Source organism: Hemicordylus capensis, chromosome 1 (genome assembly GCF_027244095.1).
Source record: "Hemicordylus capensis ecotype Gifberg chromosome 1, rHemCap1.1.pri, whole genome shotgun sequence".
Classification (NCBI taxonomy): domain Eukaryota; kingdom Metazoa; phylum Chordata; class Lepidosauria; order Squamata; family Cordylidae; genus Hemicordylus; species Hemicordylus capensis.
Window position 1 is genome coordinate 401,244,401 of NC_069657.1, and position 23,205 is coordinate 401,267,605.

A 23,205-nucleotide genomic window follows, 5' to 3' on the forward strand; every position below is an offset into this window, starting at 1 on the left:
GATGTAGCAGCAGGCAAAGAGATGTCTCTGGTTACAATATTTCTTTCAGGCAGGCACGAGATTTTCATCCAGCATCTGTAAAAAGGACAAGAGAACAAATCGCTACCGAGCACCAAGTTCAACCTGCATTCCCCCACAACCAGGTTTGGTCACCAGAATCCAGAATATCAAGGCTGTCTGACGAGTTGTCTCCAGCAGTGCGGCAAAGTGAAGCTGCAGAATTTATAGCAGGTTGCCAGCTGGAATCAATTAGTGCTCTGCCCAGTCAGCCGCCTTCAATTAGTGTTGTGCATGCTGCAAGTGACTGCTGCGCCTCAACTCTCTGATTTGGTCACGCTGCTTCTCATGCCTGCATGCCCTGGGAGATAACACTGGCAGTGAGAGTTCCTCCTGGGATTCATCACACTGCTCTGCCTCCTGCACCAAGCCCTCTTTGATTGCCTCCTCACCCTCATCACAAAGCTGGCCCTCAGGATCCTCAGGTAAATTCACTGCCTGCCACTCCTCTTCTGAGTCCTTGAACAAAGGCTTGACATTAACAAAGAAAGGGTGGGGAAGTGGGGCCCAGTCAATTCCCGGGGGTGGGTGGGTACAACCCCTATTCACTCATAAGCACAGCCTTGGTTACTTACCATCATCAAAACACGATGAGTGTGGCAACAAAATGGCCATGTGGACTATGGCCGCTCATGATTGTTCATGGGTGCTATGAGTAGAGTTGTGCTGGGAAGTGGTGGGCAGGGGCATCCCAGAGACTGCTTTCCTGCTACTGGGGATGGCAGATGAGGTTCCTGAGAAACCAGCCCCCCTGCCTGGGCATTCACACCTGTGCACAGGTGCACCATCGCAAGCAGCACCTGCAATCCACTTAGCTGCTCCGAGGCCAGGGGAGCAGGGAAAAGTGTCCTCTCCCTAGATTCCAAGCACCCACTCATCTACATATGATGCAAAGGCAGACTGCTCCCGGGAACTTTAGAACTTGAGTGGATGTGCTGTCCTGTTGGCCCACCTCGCAGCCATGTTCACGGCCAGGCTGTGGAACATGGAGTGTGAGGATATCCTCCGGGGTGTATGCAATGCAGAAGAGGGATGAGGGAAGAGTGAAGTCTTCTTCTTCTATTTTTCAACAAGGAAATTGGGGGGCCCCACTAGAGCGAGGCTGCCTTAGATTCCCTGGTGGTTAAGTGGCTGGCTCAGCTCATGAGCTCGCAGTCCGCAGGTGGAGATAACGCCTTAATAGGCTCAGGCATATCCCCAGTAGACTGGCTCTCGCATGAGATTGTCAGTCCACTGGTAGCAAGCTGCTTGCAGTGGCTTTGGGATGGCTCTGGCTGGAGTGCTCTGCTGGGATCTCCCCTCATGGTATCTCCCCTGGTCATGGTGGAACAGCCCCCCCCCCTTGGCATGGGGCCAGGGGAGCCCTTGGACAGCTGTGGGCCACCTCCAGCCTCAAAGGCAGGATGCCTCTGAGTACCAGTTGCAGGGGAGTAATGGCAGGAAAGAGGGCATGCCCTCAACTCCTGCCTGTGGCTTCCTGCGGCATCTGGTGGGCCACTGTGCGAAACAGGATGTTGGACTAGATGGGCCTTGGGCCTGATCCAGCAGGGCTGTTCTTATGTTCTTATTCCCTGATCTATTGGCATATCCTGTTCTGGCGAATGTGGGTTCTCCCATCCCACAAAGAAAGCTGAATTCCATCCCCTCCCATGCCCCCAATACCCCGGGATCAGAGTTTGCGTGGTGCTTTCAGGGTGCAGTGCCACTTGGGGTGGGTGCGGTGCCATGACTGGCAGAAGAGGTACTGGCATTGCAGGGTCACAACTTCTTCATGGAGTTCAGTTGGGGCCAGTTGGTGTTGTTACTGACATTGAAAAGATACAAATGAGATTTTTAAGGAACATCTTTCAGGTAGCACGATGTGTCCCATCGTTAGTGTTTCGCAGAGAGGTGGGATTTCCTAAAATGGAGACGAAAATTTGGAAATGCACATTTGTTTATTGCTTTAAATTGCACTTTTCTTCAGCTGGCCTAGCTCCACTGATATTAACTGATAATTTTAAGTCAAGCTGGAAAAAAGCATTGGAGCTTAAACTGGCCTATATTTGGTTTTCAAATAAAGTTTTATTGTCAATGGGCTATGAAAAAGCTAGGAGAATATTGGTGCAATGTTTGATAGATTTAGACCTCCAAGAGGATATAGCCAGTTTACCAAGAGATGTTTTTCTTAGCAGTGGGTCTCCTCTGCTGAGACCTGCTAGATATTTATATTCCATCATGATCTCCAAGCTAAGAAGATTCTTGGCATTAGTTAGATTTAATATTTTACCTATAGCTGTTCTTGAAGGCAAATTCAAGAAGGTTCTTTATGGGTCCAGGGTTTGCCTGTGTGCAGCTGGGGTTGTTGAATCTTCTGCTCATGTTCTATTGTACTGCCCATATTACAGAGTTGCTCAGGCTTGATTAATCTTACCATTGCTGTCAAAATATCCAGGGCACTTAGATGCTTTCTATTTGCAAATTTTATTGTCTGATAATAATGATGCCATTTCTTTAAATGTTGCAAAATATTGTTTTGCTGTCTGCAAGCTATGGCCTGAGTTAGCAGTATTGTCATTATTTTAAGCTGTCTTAAAGTTTTAGATGATTGTTTGGCATCTATTGCTGTTATTATTGTCTGGTTATTGACTGTATTTTTAAAATAATAGTATCTGATGTATCTGATCCTTGCTTGTAAAATAAAATCTCTCTCGGAATGCTGACATTGCAGGGCATTTAAAGAGATTCTAATGGGCTTCTCCTGTCGAGGGCAGGCGGGGGGCGGGCGGGGTCCTATACAAATCAAAACATGACATCTCCTCTCCTATGGACATCTTCGCTTATGAACTTAAGGTAGTAAGATCATTCCATGGGGGCCTGCTCAGGATGTAGGGGTGTGCATGGACCTCCCCCACCTTTTTTTCTTTTTTTCCCAGTTTGTTCCAAATAAACTGAATTCAGAATAATGAATTTTGATCCACAAAATTGTTTGATCAAACCGATTGGCTGACCTGGTCTATTAGACTGAATCACCTTGAACTGGTTCGCTGGTTTGAGCCCGGCTCAATTAGGGATGATGGCAAGCAGGGTGAGAGCGGTGAGAGGAACTTTTAAAAGTAAAGGAGATGGTCCCTTACTGGCAGTACCTTACATGATCAGTGGTGCTCCTGCCAGCAGGCCATGCATGGCAGCGGTGCGGCTTTGGCACTCACCTGACCTCCTGAGCATGTACAGAGCCAAGCCATGCTGCCGCCGCTGTGTGTGGGATGCTGGCAAAAGCAGTGATGCTCCCGCCAGCAGCTTGCATGGACTGGCTACAACGCAGTCAGCATGGTGTTGCTGACCATGCAAATGGCCTCCACGCATGCATGGAAGCCAGGTGAGTGCCGGAGCCACGCCTTCACTCCTCTGCTGTGCACAGGCTGCTGGGGGAAGTGCCGCTGCTCATGTTCAATACCTCTGATAAGGGACCATCTCCTTTACTTCTAAAGATGCCGTCTCACTTCCCCCCATGGCACTACCCTCCCCCTTCTCTCCCTCCCCCCAATCAGTCGCTGCTCTAATTGAGCCTGGCTTGAACCAGCAAATTGATCCACCGCTAACTGGGTTCAGTTCAGCTCTACTACAGACTGGCCTCCTTTCCTGAAGGGCAGTCCATTCCACGATCAAACCGCTCATACCACCCTGGTTCACAGTGGACCGGTTCAAGGTTGAACCGGGATGGTATCAGGATGATTTCCTTGGCTGTAGGAAGGATGGCATCCAGGAGCAGCAGAGCTTTCTCTGTGTTTCCATTCCATTTGTGGATTACTATCTCCCTTGAAACTTGTTCTCTTTTGGTCTTCAAAAAAGGTGAACACTTTTTGTTTGCATTATTAGGTCTTTGGGGATTATGCTTTCACTTGCTGATGTCCTGTGTGCATGCTTTGTAGACTGCCCCTCCCAAGGCCTCCTGCTGCGGGGAGGGTGATTTGTCCCAGCTCCGCCTTTGCACCAGCCCTGGAAGGCAGGGGATGGGATGGGGCTTTGATGGGGGTGGGGTTAGAGCTGCAGCTAAGGCTGCTCCCCGCCCCAAACATTCGGTTGGTGCCAAGCTTTTCCCTCCCTCCCTTCCCTGGGTGCAGAACGGGCTTGTGCTGGTCGTCCTTTTGGGGGCCGAGTAGGAATTTTTGGCTCCCAAAGTATTGGCCTTCGTGGGGGGGGGTCACCTACTGCTTGTCTAGTTTTGGTTAGTTAGTTAGTTTGGTCACAGCTGGGGGAGGGACATTGCAGGCTGGGTTGTCAGGAAAGTGGGATTTAACACTGGTGAGCACCCTTAGACAGTTAAGGAGGTTGATTGGTCAATCGCTCCCTTGTGGTTTGAGCGGCCCAGGGATGCTAGTTGGCCATTAAACCAGCTTCAGGACTTCAAAAATCCTAGGGCTCAGAGGTCCGGGAGATGCAAAGGCCTAGAAGTGTCCAGACCCCTATGGGGTTGACTATGAAGGAACAGGAGCAGGTTCTTACCTGCTTCTTCCCGGAATCAGGGTGTGTTGCCCACTTAGGACGCAGGGTAGGACTGTGAAGTCTGAACCCGGTCTTTGTGAAGCCCGCACTGTCAGTGGGGTGGAGTGTTTCCCTCCTACTGTCTGTTACTCAATTAATTAATTGATTAATAAAGTTGTGGCCCTTTATACCCAACACTTGGTGTCTGTGTCTTCTTGGGCTAGGATCTGGGGAAAATGGTAAATAGCTGCATTATATTATGTGGTTCATTTTAGTGGCTTTTTATTTGAAATACAGTATTGTGATTATGAACCACCTTGTGGTGCTAAATTGAAATGGAAGGATTGTGATGTAATTAATTAATTCTTTAAACTAGATTTTTTTTGTCTCCACTACCCAGCTCAAATCACCTGCCCCAGAGTCTTAGCTATTTAGCATTTGCCCAGAACAAGTAAACCCTCAACAGGTATAGAGGATTTCCTTGTAAAACATGGATAAATACACATTCTGTCCTAGGGATAGGCCAATATTAGAGCTGCATATTATATTCTCAGTGAGCTACTCACAATTTCAGTCTGACTGGGTGATAGTATTCTCAGGGTCAATAACATTCTCGGAATCATCTGGCCAGTAGCATGAACTTTATTATCATTTCCTGTGGCCATCTTCTCATTGCTGTGCAGACAGCTGCTCTTGTTCCATGGCATTGTTTTATTCAAAGAATGCTGAATGACCTGCAGTGTCAGCATCGAAATGAGATGGATGAGAAAGGGTCAAGTTTATACTAGATTCAGGTCTTTTCCTTCATAACAATGATTTTTTATTCATATCAAAATATAAACACACAAGATGGTATCAAAAATCAATCAAAATCATACTAAATTCCCCATGGACTCTGTGGTCTTAAAGGAAAACTACAGCAGAACCAAAAAATGTTAGCTCATCAGTTATAGCCAGCGCTATGTCAGGAGAGTATAAATACGGCATCTTTAGAAGTAAAGGAGATGGTCCCTTATCAGAGGTATTGAACATGAGCAGCGGCACTTCCCCCAGCAGCCTGTGCACAGCAGAGGAGTGAAGGCGTGGCTCCGGCACTCACCTGGCTTCCATGCATGCGTGGAGGCCATTTGCATGGTCAGCAACACCATGCTGACTGCGTTCTTTATGGAGAAATACCTTAAAGACGCGTAAACTTCAACAATTCCCCAAAAATCAGCCCTCTGCCCAATCACTCTGAAATTGGGGTGGTAGCCTCCACCCATTAGGCACTACCACTCCACCCCATTCTTTTCCCCAGATCCCACGCTATGCCCCCAAACTGCCCCAAAGACACTAAAACTTCAAAAAATCCCCCCAAAATCAGCCCTTTGCCCAATCCCCCTGAAATTGGGGTGATAGCCTCCAACCATTGGGAACTACCACCCCACCCCACTATTTTGCCCCTGGGACCCGTTTTTCTAACCCAAATTGATTCAGATTCGGATTCAGATTTAATCCGAATCCGAACCGAATCAGGGGTGATTCGGGTAGCCCATATTCAGGCATAGAACAGAACAGGGGTGATTCGGTTCGGGTCCTGCACCGAATCACTGAAAACCCGAATTGCACACCCCTACAGCCCAGTGGCCACAGCATCCATGCCAATTGTTTTGGTGGGGCTACTATTGGTGGGGTCTGAAAGGCAAACCCCCAAAAGGGAACCCAGAGCAGCCAATTTCTATTCTTCACACATAAAGGGTTGGGAAGGGAGGCCCAGCCCCTTCTCCATTGAGGAGATGCTTGCGCCCTAAATCTCATTCATGATTTGGACAGTGCACAGGTGAAGCCACTGCAGTGGCAATGGATGTCCAAGTGCAAGACAATTGCCCATCTGCCCATGGGCTGGCTGCCCTATCATGAGACTGGCAGACCATGGGGAGTGAGGGAGGATGCCGCATGCAGGAAAGCTGCAGAGACAGGCACTCAGGCAAGTGTAGTCCTGGTCTTCGTGACTGCTGTCAAATTTCTGTCAAACTTTGCACCCTGCCAACTCTCTCACCAATGTTGCTATCTGCCCAACGGGTGATACAGCTGGCATGGAGTGGCTGGAAACCACGGCTCTGTACTCCCAAGAATCTCCGCACCTCAAGATCTATATATACCACAATGCCAGCCCTGTTCCGGGAATTTTGAACTGCTGAAAGGGTCAGCTCTGCAGCCCACTACCTGTACTACCATCCTCACTCTTGATTGTGGTAAGTGTACAATGGACAGGGTCAGAAAGACTGACCCACCCCCCGCAAAGGGATTCCAGAACAGCCAAGTTCTATTTTTCACCCAGCAAGGGTGGGGAAGAGGGGCTAGCCCGTTCCCCAGTGGGAGAGTGGTAAATCTCACTCATGAGTAGGATGGTCCACAGGTTAAGCCACTGTGGCAACAATGGTTCAGAGTGTGGGACAATTGCTTGTCTGCCCATGGGCTGGCTGCCCTGTCATGAGAATGGCAGACTACGGAGAGCGAGGAAAGCTGCAGAGACCAGTTCTGGTCTCGGTGACAGCCTCTGTCAAACCATGTGCCCTGCCAGCTCTTCAGCCAATGTGGGTATGTGTGCCCATACCTGTTGCCCCCAATGGGCAATGCAGCTGGCCTGTGGTGGCTGGAAATGGGGGCTCTGTATAGCCGGGAATCTCCACGCCTCAGGATCTACATAAGCCACAATGCTGGCCCTGGCCTGGGGATTTTGAATTGCTGGAAGGGTCCACTCTGAAGCTGAATGCCCGCACCATCCTCACACTTGGTTTTGTTGGGTGTGCTATGGACAGGGTCCAAAAGGCTGACCCCCACTCCAAGGGATTCCAGAGCAGACGTGTTCCACTTCTTAACCAAAAAGTGGGGAAGGGGACCCATCCCCTTCACCTTTTGGGGGTGGATACCCACAGAAGCTGGCTCATGAGCAGGACAGGTCACCAAGGACAGTCTTGGGTCATCTGGGATCCTTCTTCAAGGAAGTTTCCATCTGACCCAGGGTTCAGTGGCCACACATGAGAGTGACAGGCCATGAGGACAGCCCCACACAGCTCATGAGAAAGACCATCAGAGTGGAGAGGAGAGAAGTGAGTTGCCCAGACAAATCTGCCATGATGCCAGACAGCAAAACATCCCTTTCCCCACCTAACTCCTCCCTCATGAGAGACTCAGGGCCTTAAAATGTATTTGTTTGGCCAGGCTTTCCAGGGTTTTTAAATCAGTTTTAATATTTTAACCTGGTTTGGGGTTTTTTAATTACTGCAATTGTTTAATTCTTGTTTTAAAATGTTTTTAAATAGTTAACTGTTATATTGTTTTTATTTTTTGTTTTAGATCTTTATTGTTTTAGTGGTTTGTTTTTAATTGTAAACCACCCTGAGCCATTTTGGAAGGGCTGTATACAAATCAAATTAATAATAATAATAATAATAATAATAATAATAATAATAATAATTGCCCTGAATAGAGCAAGGGTGGGTTCTGGCTCACAGAAGTGGGGAGTACAATCTTAGGGAACACATTCCTAGTCCTGGGGGCCACTGGCAAGCTGCCGCAATCCTGTGCCCCCTGCCTGCCCGCATAGCCATATGCATAGGTGTACCCTTTCCAGTGCTTGAAATGGCCATCCCACTCCCCAGTGTTGTCCGGAGAGCAGGGGTGCTCCCCTGTCCCGTCCATCCCCATGGCTGCAGATCTGCATATGGTGGGAAGGCTGGCTGGGAGCCATGAATAGGTGGACAGGTCCGTTTCTGTGCTGAGCCCTCCAGCAACACCACACATGTGCCAGGATTAGGGGAAAGGAGGCATTTAGATGCCCTCTAGGTGCATACTGGCATGCACAGAAGAAGAATGTGGGGAGTTTTGCAGGGGGTCTGCTCTATTTTTAAACTGTCGTAAACCCGCCGCACTCAATAAGCTGTCCGTAATTTACGATGTAGCAGCAGGCAAAGAGATGTCTCTGGTTACAATATTTCTTTCAGGCAGGCACGAGATTTTCATCCAGCATCTGTAAAAAGGACAAGAGAACAAATCGCTACCGAGCACCAAGTTCAACCTGCATTCCCCCACAACCAGGTTTGGTCACCAGAATCCAGAATATCAAGGCTGTCTGACGAGTTGTCTCCAGCAGTGCGGCAAAGTGAAGCTGCAGAATTTATAGCAGGTTGCCAGCTGGAATCAATTAGTGCTCTGCCCAGTCAGCCGCCTTCAATTAGTGTTGTGCATGCTGCAAGTGACTGCTGCGCCTCAACTCTCTGATTTGGTCACGCTGCTTCTCATGCCTGCATGCCCTGGGAGATAACACTGGCAGTGAGAGTTCCTCCTGGGATTCATCACACTGCTCTGCCTCCTGCACCAAGCCCTCTTTGATTGCCTCCTCACCCTCATCACAAAGCTGGCCCTCAGGATCCTCAGGTAAATTCACTGCCTGCCACTCCTCTTCTGAGTCCTTGAACAAAGGCTTGACATTAACAAAGAAAGGGTGGGGAAGTGGGGCCCAGTCAATTCCCGGGGGTGGGTGGGTACAACCCCTATTCACTCATAAGCACAGCCTTGGTTACTTACCATCATCAAAACACGATGAGTGTGGCAACAAAATGGCCATGTGGACTATGGCCGCTCATGATTGTTCATGGGTGCTATGAGTAGAGTTGTGGTGGGCAGGGGCATCCCAGAGACTGCTTTCCTGCTACTGGGGATGGCAGATGAGGTTCCTGAGAAACCAGCCCCCCTGCCTGGGCATTCACACCTGTGCACAGGTGCACCATCGCAAGCAGCACCTGCAATCCACTTAGCTGCTCCGAGGCCAGGGGAGCAGGGAAAAGTGTCCTCTCCCTAGATTCCAAGCACCCACTCATCTACATATGATGCAAAGGCAGACTGCTCCCGGGAACTTTAGAACTTGAGTGGATGTGCTGTCCTGTTGGCCCACCTCGCAGCCATGTTCACGGCCAGGCTGTGGAACATGGAGTGTGAGGATATCCTCCGGGGTGTATGCAATGCAGAAGAGGGATGAGGGAAGAGTGAAGTCTTCTTCTTCTATTTTTCAACAAGGAAATTGGGGGGCCCCACTAGAGCGAGGCTGCCTTAGATTCCCTGGTGGTTAAGTGGCTGGCTCAGCTCATGAGCTCGCAGTCCGCAGGTGGAGATAACGCCTTAATAGGCTCAGGCATATCCCCAGTAGACTGGCTCTCGCATGAGATTGTCAGTCCACTGGTAGCAAGCTGCTTGCAGTGGCTTTGGGATGGCTCTGGCTGGAGTGCTCTGCTGGGATCTCCCCTCATGGTATCTCCCCTGGTCATGGTGGAACAGCCCCCCCCCCTTGGCATGGGGCCAGGGGAGCCCTTGGACAGCTGTGGGCCACCTCCAGCCTCAAAGGCAGGATGCCTCTGAGTACCAGTTGCAGGGGAGTAATGGCAGGAAAGAGGGCATGCCCTCAACTCCTGCCTGTGGCTTCCTGCGGCATCTGGTGGGCCACTGTGCGAAACAGGATGTTGGACTAGATGGGCCTTGGGCCTGATCCAGCAGGGCTGTTCTTATGTTCTTATTCCCTGATCTATTGGCATATCCTGTTCTGGCGAATGTGGGTTCTCCCATCCCACAAAGAAAGCTGAATTCCATCCCCTCCCATGCCCCCAATACCCCGGGATCAGAGTTTGCGTGGTGCTTTCAGGGTGCAGTGCCACTTGGGGTGGGTGCGGTGCCATGACTGGCAGAAGAGGTACTGGCATTGCAGGGTCACAACTTCTTCATGGAGTTCAGTTGGGGCCAGTTGGTGTTGTTACTGACATTGAAAAGATACAAATGAGATTTTTAAGGAACATCTTTCAGGTAGCACGATGTGTCCCATCGTTAGTGTTTCGCAGAGAGGTGGGATTTCCTAAAATGGAGACGAAAATTTGGAAATGCACATTTGTTTATTGCTTTAAATTGCACTTTTCTTCAGCTGGCCTAGCTCCACTGATATTAACTGATAATTTTAAGTCAAGCTGGAAAAAAGCATTGGAGCTTAAACTGGCCTATATTTGGTTTTCAAATAAAGTTTTATTGTCAATGGGCTATGAAAAAGCTAGGAGAATATTGGTGCAATGTTTGATAGATTTAGACCTCCAAGAGGATATAGCCAGTTTACCAAGAGATGTTTTTCTTAGCAGTGGGTCTCCTCTGCTGAGACCTGCTAGATATTTATATTCCATCATGATCTCCAAGCTAAGAAGATTCTTGGCATTAGTTAGATTTAATATTTTACCTATAGCTGTTCTTGAAGGCAAATTCAAGAAGGTTCTTTATGGGTCCAGGGTTTGCCTGTGTGCAGCTGGGGTTGTTGAATCTTCTGCTCATGTTCTATTGTACTGCCCATATTACAGAGTTGCTCAGGCTTGATTAATCTTACCATTGCTGTCAAAATATCCAGGGCACTTAGATGCTTTCTATTTGCAAATTTTATTGTCTGATAATAATGATGCCATTTCTTTAAATGTTGCAAAATATTGTTTTGCTGTCTGCAAGCTATGGCCTGAGTTAGCAGTATTGTCATTATTTTAAGCTGTCTTAAAGTTTTAGATGATTGTTTGGCATCTATTGCTGTTATTATTGTCTGGTTATTGACTGTATTTTTAAAATAATAGTATCTGATGTATCTGATCCTTGCTTGTAAAATAAAATCTCTCTCGGAATGCTGACATTGCAGGGCATTTAAAGAGATTCTAATGGGCTTCTCCTGTCGAGGGCAGGCGGGGGGCGGGCGGGGTCCTATACAAATCAAAACATGACATCTCCTCTCCTATGGACATCTTCGCTTATGAACTTAAGGTAGTAAGATCATTCCATGGGGGCCTGCTCAGGATGTAGGGGTGTGCATGGACCTCCCCCACCTTTTTTTCTTTTTTTCCCAGTTTGTTCCAAATAAACTGAATTCAGAATAATGAATTTTGATCCACAAAATTGTTTGATCAAACCGATTGGCTGACCTGGTCTATTAGACTGAATCACCTTGAACTGGTTCGCTGGTTTGAGCCCGGCTCAATTAGGGATGATGGCAAGCAGGGTGAGAGCGGTGAGAGGAACTTTTAAAAGTAAAGGAGATGGTCCCTTACTGGCAGTACCTTACATGATCAGTGGTGCTCCTGCCAGCAGGCCATGCATGGCAGCGGTGCGGCTTTGGCACTCACCTGACCTCCTGAGCATGTACAGAGCCAAGCCATGCTGCCGCCGCTGTGTGTGGGATGCTGGCAAAAGCAGTGATGCTCCCGCCAGCAGCTTGCATGGACTGGCTACAACGCAGTCAGCATGGTGTTGCTGACCATGCAAATGGCCTCCACGCATGCATGGAAGCCAGGTGAGTGCCGGAGCCACGCCTTCACTCCTCTGCTGTGCACAGGCTGCTGGGGGAAGTGCCGCTGCTCATGTTCACCTCCTCAAACCACCCAGGTTCAGTTCAGTTTGGGGTGTAAGTGTCACATTTTTTAAAAAAAAATATCAACTTACCCCTTCTGGGGGGCTTCTTTGAGGCCATGGGGGGTCTCCAGAGTTTCCCCCTCCCCCCCACCACCCTCCATTACTGCCAAAATCTCCCATTTCAGGTCGTCTTTGGCCCGGGCCTACCCTCCATCACAGTGGCCATTTTTGAGGCTGCCACGCATGTCCAATGGGCCTCTGCATGGCCGGGTCATGACCCAGGCCACACATTGGGCATGTACACAATTTTTAAAAACCCCTTCAAGCCCCCTGAACAGATCAAGGGGTTTGGCTCGATGCTGAACCAAACTGGGGGGAGGGGTTGGCTCAATATTGAGCCGTCAAACTGAATTGGTTTGATGTCACACAGGTTTGGTTCTGAACCTCTTCACACATCCCTACCAGGCAGTCAAGCGTGCAGGTCACTACCATGATTTTCATCAAAAGCTTTGAGGTATGTTGTGCCACATCTGAAATTCGGCTTGTGAAAGTGAGTGAGGATATACACAAGAGGACTGCACAATACATTGTGGCTGTCTTGTCTTCTGCTTTTGAGGGAGTCATGAAGAGCTATGTCTGGTTGTACAACCTGATCTCTCTGGGGCCTACAAAATGTTAGGCAAGTCATTCTAAGAAGCTCAGGAACTTCTGTAATGACAGGCATGTCATTACACAGACAACTTTTCCTCCAGCTGCTGAAAGCATCTTTATACATGAAGGGTGTGATCCTCTCTCTGTTCAGTTTTGCTCATTGGTATTCATTCAGATGACTGTTTCTTGACCACTACATCATCCATCACACAGGATTTACAGCTAAGACATGTCAATTAAAAGAGCTTTAATTTCTGGCATTCTGCCATATAAATTATACTATAACCCAGTGGCGAAAAAGAAAAAAGAAAGAAAGAAAGGAACTTCCAGGTGTGAAAGGAACTTACAGGTGTGACAGGTACTTCTCAAAACTCATTAGTAAAAGTAATGAGGCAAATTTTGTTTTCCACAGCTGGCTTTTCCCCAGCCATGTAGGCAGCCCTAACGTTAAATCTCTCTTGGAACACACACAGAGAAGGGCCTGCCATAGATTTTGCTGCGCCTTGTTACATCACCATACACTATCCATATCAAATGATTTGGACATGCTCACAAAGCAAGTATGAAAAGTCAAAATTCTCTACTGCCCCTCATGTGGCCTGCATACCCTCTCTTGTTCTCACAATCATTATTGTCACACTACTACTATGATGCAGATTTAGATAACGCTTTTCAACAAGAATTTCAAAGCAGTTTACTCAGAAAAAACAAATAAGCAAGATGGTTCCCTGTCCCATGCTCATAGTATCCACCATTTTGAATTTTATATGCATATGGGCATACAAATAAAATGGCCTCTGATAATCCTGTTCATAAGGTAAACTTGTTTGTGGTATCTGAGGATCCAATGAGCTAACTATGGCATCTGAAAGGCACCCTTGTGGTATAATTCTAGCAAGAGTTATAAAGTTACTAATTAAACTGAAAGTTTTAAAACATTATGCATGAATAACAGCTATCAGTACATTTGTGATAAATTTAATGTAGACCTTGAAAAGCTGACAAATAGGACAGGAGCATGTGTAAACTTGAGAGAGTAACGGTCTATTTCTGTCTTCAAGATTTGTGAAAAGAGAAATGACAAGAAAGGGCACAAACTGAAGATAGCTAAAATTACATCCTATGGCACTTAGAGAGCCTCACAGTTCTGTGGACTTGAACATCCTAAATGGCTTTCAGAGTATTAGTCAGAAGAGAGTGTGGGAGCGAGTGTCTGAGCAAGCTTGTGAAGAAATTGCTTATTTTTCAGGTTTCACTCCCTGTGTGGCTTTATTCAACAACATAAAGACCAACAGAATATTAGAATGACAGAACACTAAAGAATTATTATAGGTTAAGTATTATTATTATTATTATTATTATTATTATTATTATTAATTTGATTTCTATACATTCCAAAAATGGCTCAGGGCGGTTTACAAAGAGGGATAACAAACAAATAAGATGGCTCCCTGTCCCCAAAGGGCTCACATTCTAAAAAGAAACATAAGACACACACCAGCAACAGTCACTGGAAGTACTGTGCTGGGGGTGGATAGGGCCAGTTATTCTCCCCCTGCTAAATAAAGAGAATCACCACGGTAAAAGGTGCCTCTTTGCCCACTTAGCACGGGCAAAGTACTAGTACATTTCAATAACAAATTTTCTCCTACTTCTTCTGCTTTCCAGTCTCCACCTTCCTAGAAGACTTGCTTTGTTGAAGAACCTCATTCAAGTATTCTGCTTAAATTGCCTCATTCAATTCAGTTGCTTAAATGGCTTCTTCCCTCTATGATGACTTGATCTTTAACAGAGGTGCCATCTAAAGTTCAACCTAAGAGAAAAGGTTTCTTGTCAGACAAATCATCAGAGGAATTTCGCCTCCATACCCCTGTAATAAAGAGACACTAATTGGGTTGAAATATGGGCCACAACTTTATCATACAATCTTATCATCGCTCAATGTAACCAGCAGTTAAAAGCAAGCTTCCCTACGTCAGCTTGGGTGACTTGTTAGCATGGCGAGAAAGCAGTATTTCCAGCTGCTTGCCTTGCTTCCACCCCGCCGCTCAGCATTAGATAAGTAATGTAACAGGTGTTTGAACTTCACTGCTCACACATTGTAAAAGTGTGCAGAGGAGACTCTGAAAGCATCATCAGTGAGGAGCTAGTGAATACTGGAGTCAATAGCCCTCTTTAGCCATTATGTTGTACGAGTTTACAGAAGTCTCTACACTCATAGATGTGTTTGTGTGAATGACTGTACCTGTTTTCATCTAAAAAGTGAACCTAGGTACAGTTCCCACACACATGATACAGATAGGAAAGTCCCATTCATGTATTATATTCAACATATGAACAACGAGTGTACAGTGCGCACAGGTACAGATCTGTACACAGGTACAGTCATTCACATGTTATGTTGAATGTAGGTACAGAAGTGTACTTCCTATCTGTATCATTCATTTGAAGGGACTGTATCTAAAATGAACATAGGTGCAGTCATTCACACAAACACCTGTATGAATGTACAGACATCAGTACACTCATACAACATAATGTCGGAATCAGGCTCAAGTGTCTTGCTGTACATCTGTTCAACATAACATGTGAATAACTGTACCTGTTTATATTGTACACTTGTACGAGTGTTGAACATAATGTATGAATAGGGCTTTTGAGGCCATCAGGCTCAAGGATTTAGGGGTGTGAAAGCTGGCTTGGTTCAAGCTGAATTCAACGTCGAACTGGTTCGGCTCAACAGATTCAGGGTCAAACCAGACTGGCCTCGACTGGCCGAAACCGAGCCACCTTGCCCCCCACTCAGCCGCTGCCAATGGTGCTTGTAAGCACTAAATGACACCCCACCCACCCACTCTACCCTTAGGGAAGCCCCCCTGCCCCTTTACTAGCAATGGCATTTTTCCTTCAGAGGCAAATAGCAATAAGCTCAGGGCCATGCTGAGGGGGAGAAATTAAAATTGACCTTCCTGGCATACCCCTGATCCAGATCAGGCCCTGAGGCAAATGTTCTCTTTGGCAGGAAATTTGAAGATTAGTAAATGTATCTTCGAAGCCACCTAATGGCGCAGCTAGGAAATGACTTAATTATCAAGCCAGAGGTTGCCGGTTCAAATCCCTGCTGGTATAACACCTATATTGGGCAGCAGCGATATAGGAAGATGCTGAAAGGAACCTGAGGAACCCCTGAAGACCCTGAAATTCTCTCCAGATTTCAGTTTGGAGAAATTTCAGGTCATCTATGTGCAATAATTAAGCACAGAGTAAATGTTTCGTGTAGTTTGATGCCTAGGGACTGGAGGCAAAATTGCTGTTCTCCTGAAGCAGGTGGACGAGTTCTGGCTGAGAAGACAAAAAAGATTTTGATAAAAGTAATGTAATATTCAGGGGCTGTGGTTCACATAGCCCTAAGTTGTCACCAGATTTCACCCAAACAAAATGTGAAATCTGAGGGTTCTTTCTCACATAAAGCATCAGAAGAATTATGAAAGAAGGCAAAAGACCAATCATTTCTCAGGAGGGTTTCACTTCCATATTTATGAACTGTATTTTTCTACTCCTTTAAGAAGAGACAGTTGTATGATAACCTGTCTCATATGACCAGATTACAAAAATGCCCTTGGTAATAAGCAGTGGCTTGAAATGAACTGGGTAAATTGCAAACACTATAAGGCTATCCACACAAGCAGACTAATGCAGGCTGGGGCAGCTCAGACTGCTCCGAGAAATGATCTTGGAGCATTTCCATCACAAAATGCTCCAAGATTGGAGGATTTCCGATCCTGGAGCTCCTGCCCAGCCTGCCGTGACTTTTTACTGTCATACTTCAGACACATTATGTCCGAATATGTCCAGCTCCCTTGAGAAGTCCATAATGCTGGGGAAAGTTGAGGGGAAGAGAAGAAGAGGACGACCAGCAGCAACGTGATAGACTCGATTACAGCAGCAATGAATGCACCACTGAGAGACCTTAAAGGCCAAGTTGAAGACAGATCATCCTGGAGAGAATCTATGGTCGCTAAGAGTCGACACTGATTTGATGGCAATCAATCAATCAATCAATCAATCAAGGGTATGAGTGTGACCTTAATCCCAGCGCTTACTCCCTTAACCTCAGGTAATAGACGGGCTCCAAAGTGGGGCTAGGTAGCACTACCCCACTGCGATCGGGCCTGATCCTGGCGGTTCTTATGCACAGTCTTACTGAGGCTAGGCATCCCTAGCCTGCCTAGGCTGCACATGAGAACATCCTCCTTGTGTAGGAGCCTGCTTCCCCACCAGCCCTCCCCTTCCATCAGCTGGTAAGATCATCTACAGTCACTACCTTTATATCTATTTCACACATAATTGTTGGAAAACAATTCCTTCCAGTTTTACTTGGTTCACAAATGTTGTAGAACTCTTGTTTTTGGCCATCTTTGAACACTTTTTGGTCCAGAATTCTCAAATTTAAGCATTAATAATGGCTGTTTTGGACAATACAATCCCTGCCCACAGGATTAGGAACATAGGAAGCTGCCTTATACAAAGTCAGACATTGGTCCATCTAGCTCAATATTGTCTCCACTGACTGTCTGTGGCTTCTCCAAGCTTACAGCAGTTACTTATCCAAGGTTACTCCAAGGGTTATCTTAGTCCCATCTTGGAGATGCCAGGGAGGGAACTTGGACCCTTCTGCATGCAAAGGGGACAATTCATGCTTACTATCACAAGAACAGCTCTTCTCCCTTGGTGATGCACTGAGAGCATGCCTCTCAGGATATCTATAGAAGATATAACAATGCCCTCTAGCACATTCATTTACCTCATGGGAAGAGGGCTGTTCATTTGAATGGACCTGGTACATGTGCTCCAAAGTGCATGTAGAAGGATCATTCTGGTGAACAGCTATCCTACACATACAATGGAAGGACACGTCAGGAGGGTGTCAGGATGTCCATGGGGGACAGTTGCTTGCCTTTAAAACCCTTCAGGGCTTAGCACCTGTTTACCTTCAGGACTGCCTCTCCCAGCCAGTCCTGTCCCGTCCTGTGAGATCTTCTCAGGTTGTTCTTCTTTTGGTCCTTGGTCTCAGAGAGGTCCATAGTACTAGGGCCCATGGAACGGCTTTTTCTGTTGCTGTCCCTTCACTCTGGAACTTTCTTCCCACCCCCCACTGCCCACCCCCAGATTTGGTCTGTCACCTCCCTTTCAACCTTTAAAACCTTATTGAAGACATTTCTTTTCCACCAGGCGTTTGCCCTTTACATTTAAATAATAATAATCTTGGATGCTATTCTTGTTTTGTTCACTGCCCTGAGTCTGTGGATTGGATAGTATATTAAATATTTTTCTATCTTCATCACCATCATCATCATCATTTATTTATTTATTCAGTTTTTATATCACCCTTCCAAAATGGCTCAGGGTGCTTTACAATTAAAACAAAACCATTAAAATCAGTTAACAATTAAAACAAAAATTACAAAACAGTACACAACAATTAATGATTAAAACATCATAAAACAGCAATTAAACAATCACAACAATTAAAAAACCCTGAAAAGCAAGTTACAACATTAAAATCAATTACAACTATTTAAAAACCTTGGAAGGCCAGGCCAAACAGATAGGTTTTCATACACACACACACACACGGCAGGCACACTCTCCCCTTCTTAATTACATAGGCAGAGGCGCTCTTACCCCTGGACTTCGGAGCCGACGTCCAGGGCCTTCACAGCCCCTGGGGCCCACCAAATCCTCTTTAGTCTGTCCCGGGTCATGTGGTTGTCTGGCGGAGCATGATGATGCTTGCACCTCTGCACATAGGCAGGAACAGTATCATCCAAACTGGCTTTAAGTTGTGTTATTTGGTGGCATTGTGGTTATCCAGCTCTGGCAAGGCATGAATAATGTTATTTAAGAGCCCCTGGTGGCGCAGTGGTAAAACTGCCGCCCTGTAACCAGAAGATCGCAAGTTCCATCCTGACCAAGGTGCTCAAGGTTGACTCAGCCTTCCATCCTTCTGAGGTCGGTAAAATGAGTACCCAGAATGTTGGGGGCAATATGCTAAATCAATGTAAACCACTTAGAGAGCTCCGGCTATAAAGCGGTATATAAATGTAAGTGCTATTGCTATTGCTATTGCTATTTATGACTGGCCCAGCTTTATGTCACCCAAGGCCCTGGAGGCATGATTATATGTGTATTGCCATTACCTCATTATTAACCTGGAGGCTCAAAGTGGACTCTTGTTCAGCTTCTTACAAAAAATAATCTGGCAATCAAAGTCAGAATCAAACAAGTAGCATAAAGTGAGTGTGTGTGTCGCCCAGGTCCGTATTCAAATGCATTCTTAAGAAAAATATTAATAAAAATATATGAAACTTAGTTGTTACTACAGATTAATTAATTAGAGTTCTGGGCTAATTTCCTAGTGCAGTCCTTGATGCTTGATAACAACAGATCTTGAGGCTCATTACTGTCATACCAGGTGTCCTGTTTTGCATCTAATTGCTTCCCTTGAGAATGACACGAGCTTTATTTGGAAAGTCAGCTCTTTCCTAAAGAGTACATTTTAATTTAAATAATTTAAAAAATCCTTCCCTACAGCTAAGTGGTTGCAACCTTGCTCATTGTCTCCACATTTTTTTTAAAAAAGAGCTTGTATGCTCACAACTTGAAAAGAAGATGTAAAACTTATTATTTAATGTCTCCAAAGCAAACTAATTAGCCACAAGGCTTCATGGCTAAGCAACTTGTTGTTACACGTAGGACAGAGGTGCTTTGGGGGAGAAAAGGAAAATCTTCATTATTTATTCATTTTAACATTGTATTATTCCAGACAGAACATGCACATAAATCCAGACAGCTATAGATTTAGTGATTTTTTATAAGTATGAATTTAACCAGCTAAATCAATTATAAATAATTTATATGTGTTACCTATCCATTCACCCTAACGCTCCAATATTTAATTTCAGGATATAAGAGCTTAATAGTAACTAGTGTGTCTTTGAATCCATCTATTTAATTATATCTTATTATAGCCTGTATTCATAATACAGTGTTGGTTATGAAGATCAAATCATATTAGCTCAATAATACAGTTCCTATTCTTTATATGGTTTCTCATTGGGGTGCACATAGGCCCTGAGAACTGAACAAAAAAATGTGCCCTACAACTCTTTAGATGAAATAGAAGCAGCCAGGATGTGCGGAACCTGATGAATCTCAAGTACAATGACAAATATATGACGAATATTTATATACCACTTTTCAACAAAAGTTCCCAAAGCCGTTTACAGATAGATAGATAGATAGATAGATAGATAGATAGGCTCCCTGTCCATAAAGGGCTCACAATCTAAAAAAAGAAACACAAGCTATACACCACCAACAGCCACTGGAGGGATGCTGTGCTGGGGATGGATAGGGCCAGTTTCTCTCCCTCTGCTAAATAAAGATAATCAGCCCTTTAAAAAGGTTTCTCTTTGCTCAGTTAGCAGGGGACGGTAGGTGATGTGACACAGAGAAACTGTGATCAGGATTTCGAAAAGCCACCTAAGTTGGGTGTTCAGCTCTGGCTGAAGCTATTCTTGGAGGTTTCCCCTCCTCAATATTATTTTCCATAGTTTTCAAAATATTAAACCATTAACATCTCCAGGCTTGCTTTCAATAATCACCTGGAAATTCATGCCACTTACTGAGACTCCATGACAGTCCTGGAGGGCTGGAAAGCCTATGCCCCCCGCAAAAAAAAAATACACCTGGCCCCTTCATTGCCTGCTTTTAGGCAGGAGATGATGAAGAAGAAATATTTAAACAAGCTTTTGTAGACTCTGAACTTCACATTGCCATCCATTGCCATCCCTAGCTGGAGAAGTTGTGATGGTCCCTGAATCATTGTGTGGAGATAGTTTTGAACTGGATGCTGAATTTTAGGTATGTGCACAAATACAAAGGTCAGGTTCTACCTGATCTAATCCTAAATCACAAATGTCAATGCAATACAATTTCTTTATTATGGTACTTGACCAGATTTCAGCATTATACCACAAATGTCAATTTGGGGTCATTTAGACCCTTCATAATGTCAGGGTCGGGTTTGGGATTAGGTATTTCCCCAACCAACTTTTCAAACAATGTTTGCAACTGAGATACTCACTATGAACCCAAAAGAAAAGAAACCTAGCACCAGAGAGCTGCAGGGGAAGTGGTATAACATCAGAGAATCTCAGAGGACCCAGAAATGAGCTGCTTGTGAGTCATAAATGGGATAAAAAATATTTAAAACTTTAAAAAGGAGATAAGCAGATGGGCAGGTAGATAGATCGCAGTTGATGAAGTTTTCCCCCTGCAGTTGCAATTGCAAAGTGGGGGAGGGGGGAGAACAGACTCTTGCCATTATTTGGAGATCCAGAGAGCTCTGATTTTTCCCAAAGGTGGTCAGAGAAGTCCAATTTGAAATGGGCTCCCCAAGTTAAGATTGGGAACTTCTCCGACCTCCCCCAAAATGGCTCATATTGGGACATTTTCAAAGTTTCCAGTCAGATGTTGCACAGCCCTAATGAATTCCAAGCTGAATTTAAATCCAAATAAATCGGAGGCTCTCCTAATTAGGAGATATTTTAGCCCAGGAGTGGACCATCAGCCTGTTCTAGATGGGGTTGCACTAGCTCTTAAAGAGCAGGTCTACAGCTTGGGAGTGCGCTTGGGCCCAGATTTGCTTTTAGATGCAGCTGTGGCCAGGGGTGTTTTTTGGCTGATACACCAGCTGCATGCATTCCTGGGTAAGGGAGATCTTGCCACTGTGATCAATGTTCTTACCACCTCATATTTAGACTACTGCAACATGCTGTACATGGGGCTGCCCTTGAAGACAGTCTAGAAGTTACAACTTGTGAAGAATGCAGCAGTGAGGATTCTGGTGAGGGCCAGATGCTCAACTCATATGACACCACTACTGCACCAGATACACTGGTTATCAGTGTTTTTCCAGATACAATTCAAGGTGCTGGTTTTGATTTTTAAAACCCTGAATGGCATAGGGCCATTATCTGAAGGATTCCCTGCTCTCATCTAGTTCTGCCTGGCCTGTGAGATCAAGCAGAGAGGCTCTCTTGTGCATCCCACTCTCTTCTTAAGCACGCTTGCTGATGACACTTGGGCAAACTTGTTCAGTGGTGACCCTGGCTCTTTGGAACTTCTGACCTCAGGCTTGCCTCTCCGCAGCTAAGTTGAAATGAACTTTATAGATTCTGTCTGACATGCAGCACAAAGAGATGTCAGCCCAGTAACACTGCATGTACGCAAGCTGCGCAAATGACGTTACACAACAGTAAGTCCATTATTTCCAATGGACGTACTCTGGTGTAACATTTGCTCAGTTGCACAATTTGCATGTACACAGTGTTAATGGGCTGATATACCCCTGTGCAGTAGCTCAGCCCTTTTAATTATTTTAACATCTATCTATCTATCTATCTATCTATCTATCTATCTATCTATCTATCTATCTATCTATCTATCTGTCATGGGTGTGAATGCCCTGTTTTAATGATGATCTTTTATCCCCATGCTTTCATGATTGGTTTTTATACACTGCTGCTTTTGTATTGCATCATACTGAGGTCATTCACAAGACAGGGTTGGTGTGTGGATGGCTTGTTTTACTCAACTTCCCCACAGAGGAGCGATGTTATAATTTTGGGAGCATCAACACCACTCCCAGACAAGCAGCACTGCATGGTGCAGTGTGCAGCTCCAGAGGCCAGAACTGCGTGCCTGGAAACCCCACGACGCACTGTACGGCATGCACAATGCATTGGGGGATTCGTCAAAGAGACAGGCACTGTAGGGGTCCATCTCTGTGTGCGGACGAGCTGGAAGTAACCTGAACTCACACATGAGGATCAAGCCCAGGACAAGGGAGTGCTCACTCCCTTAGTCCCTGAAAACAAACTGGCTAAAGAGCCTGCCTAGGCGGTGCTGCCCTGCCAGGATCAGGCCTGATCCTGGCGGTTCTCGCATTCAGCCTAACCCAGACTGGCTTCCCTAGAATGGCTTAGGCTGCGAGTGAGAACAGCCTCGGGTTTTAAACTTTTTGTTGTAAACTGTCATTAATTCATGTGCAAAGAGTAACATATAAATCTTTTAAATAGAGAAATGTATGTTATCTGCTGCTGTTTTAATCTAGAGTTTTAAACTGTTGTGAACTTGCTTGTTTTATGCTGGATTTTGTAAGTACTCCGCCTTGCTTTATTTTTATTGTATAGATCCGTTTGTAAGACACCTTGTGCTATTTTGTAAACAAATGGTGGTATAGAAGTTAAATAATAATAAAAAAAGCAACAGCAATAGCAATCATAAGCAATAACTGGGATTTATTTTGTATTCTGTTCTGTATGAACAGCCTGGCATCTATCTGGGAAGATACCCTGAGTTATCAGGTATATACCCTGAGTTATACTCTGAGATACCCTGGTCAGTCTTGCCTCTAAGGGAATGAATCTGTCCTTTGGTTACTAGGTGGCAAAACAAACAAACAAACAAAAAACATATCTTACAGGCAGCCTTACATAGCCAGTGGATACTGCCAAGCAATTGAACAATACTGATGCAGTAAATTTCACCTAAAATAAAATTAGG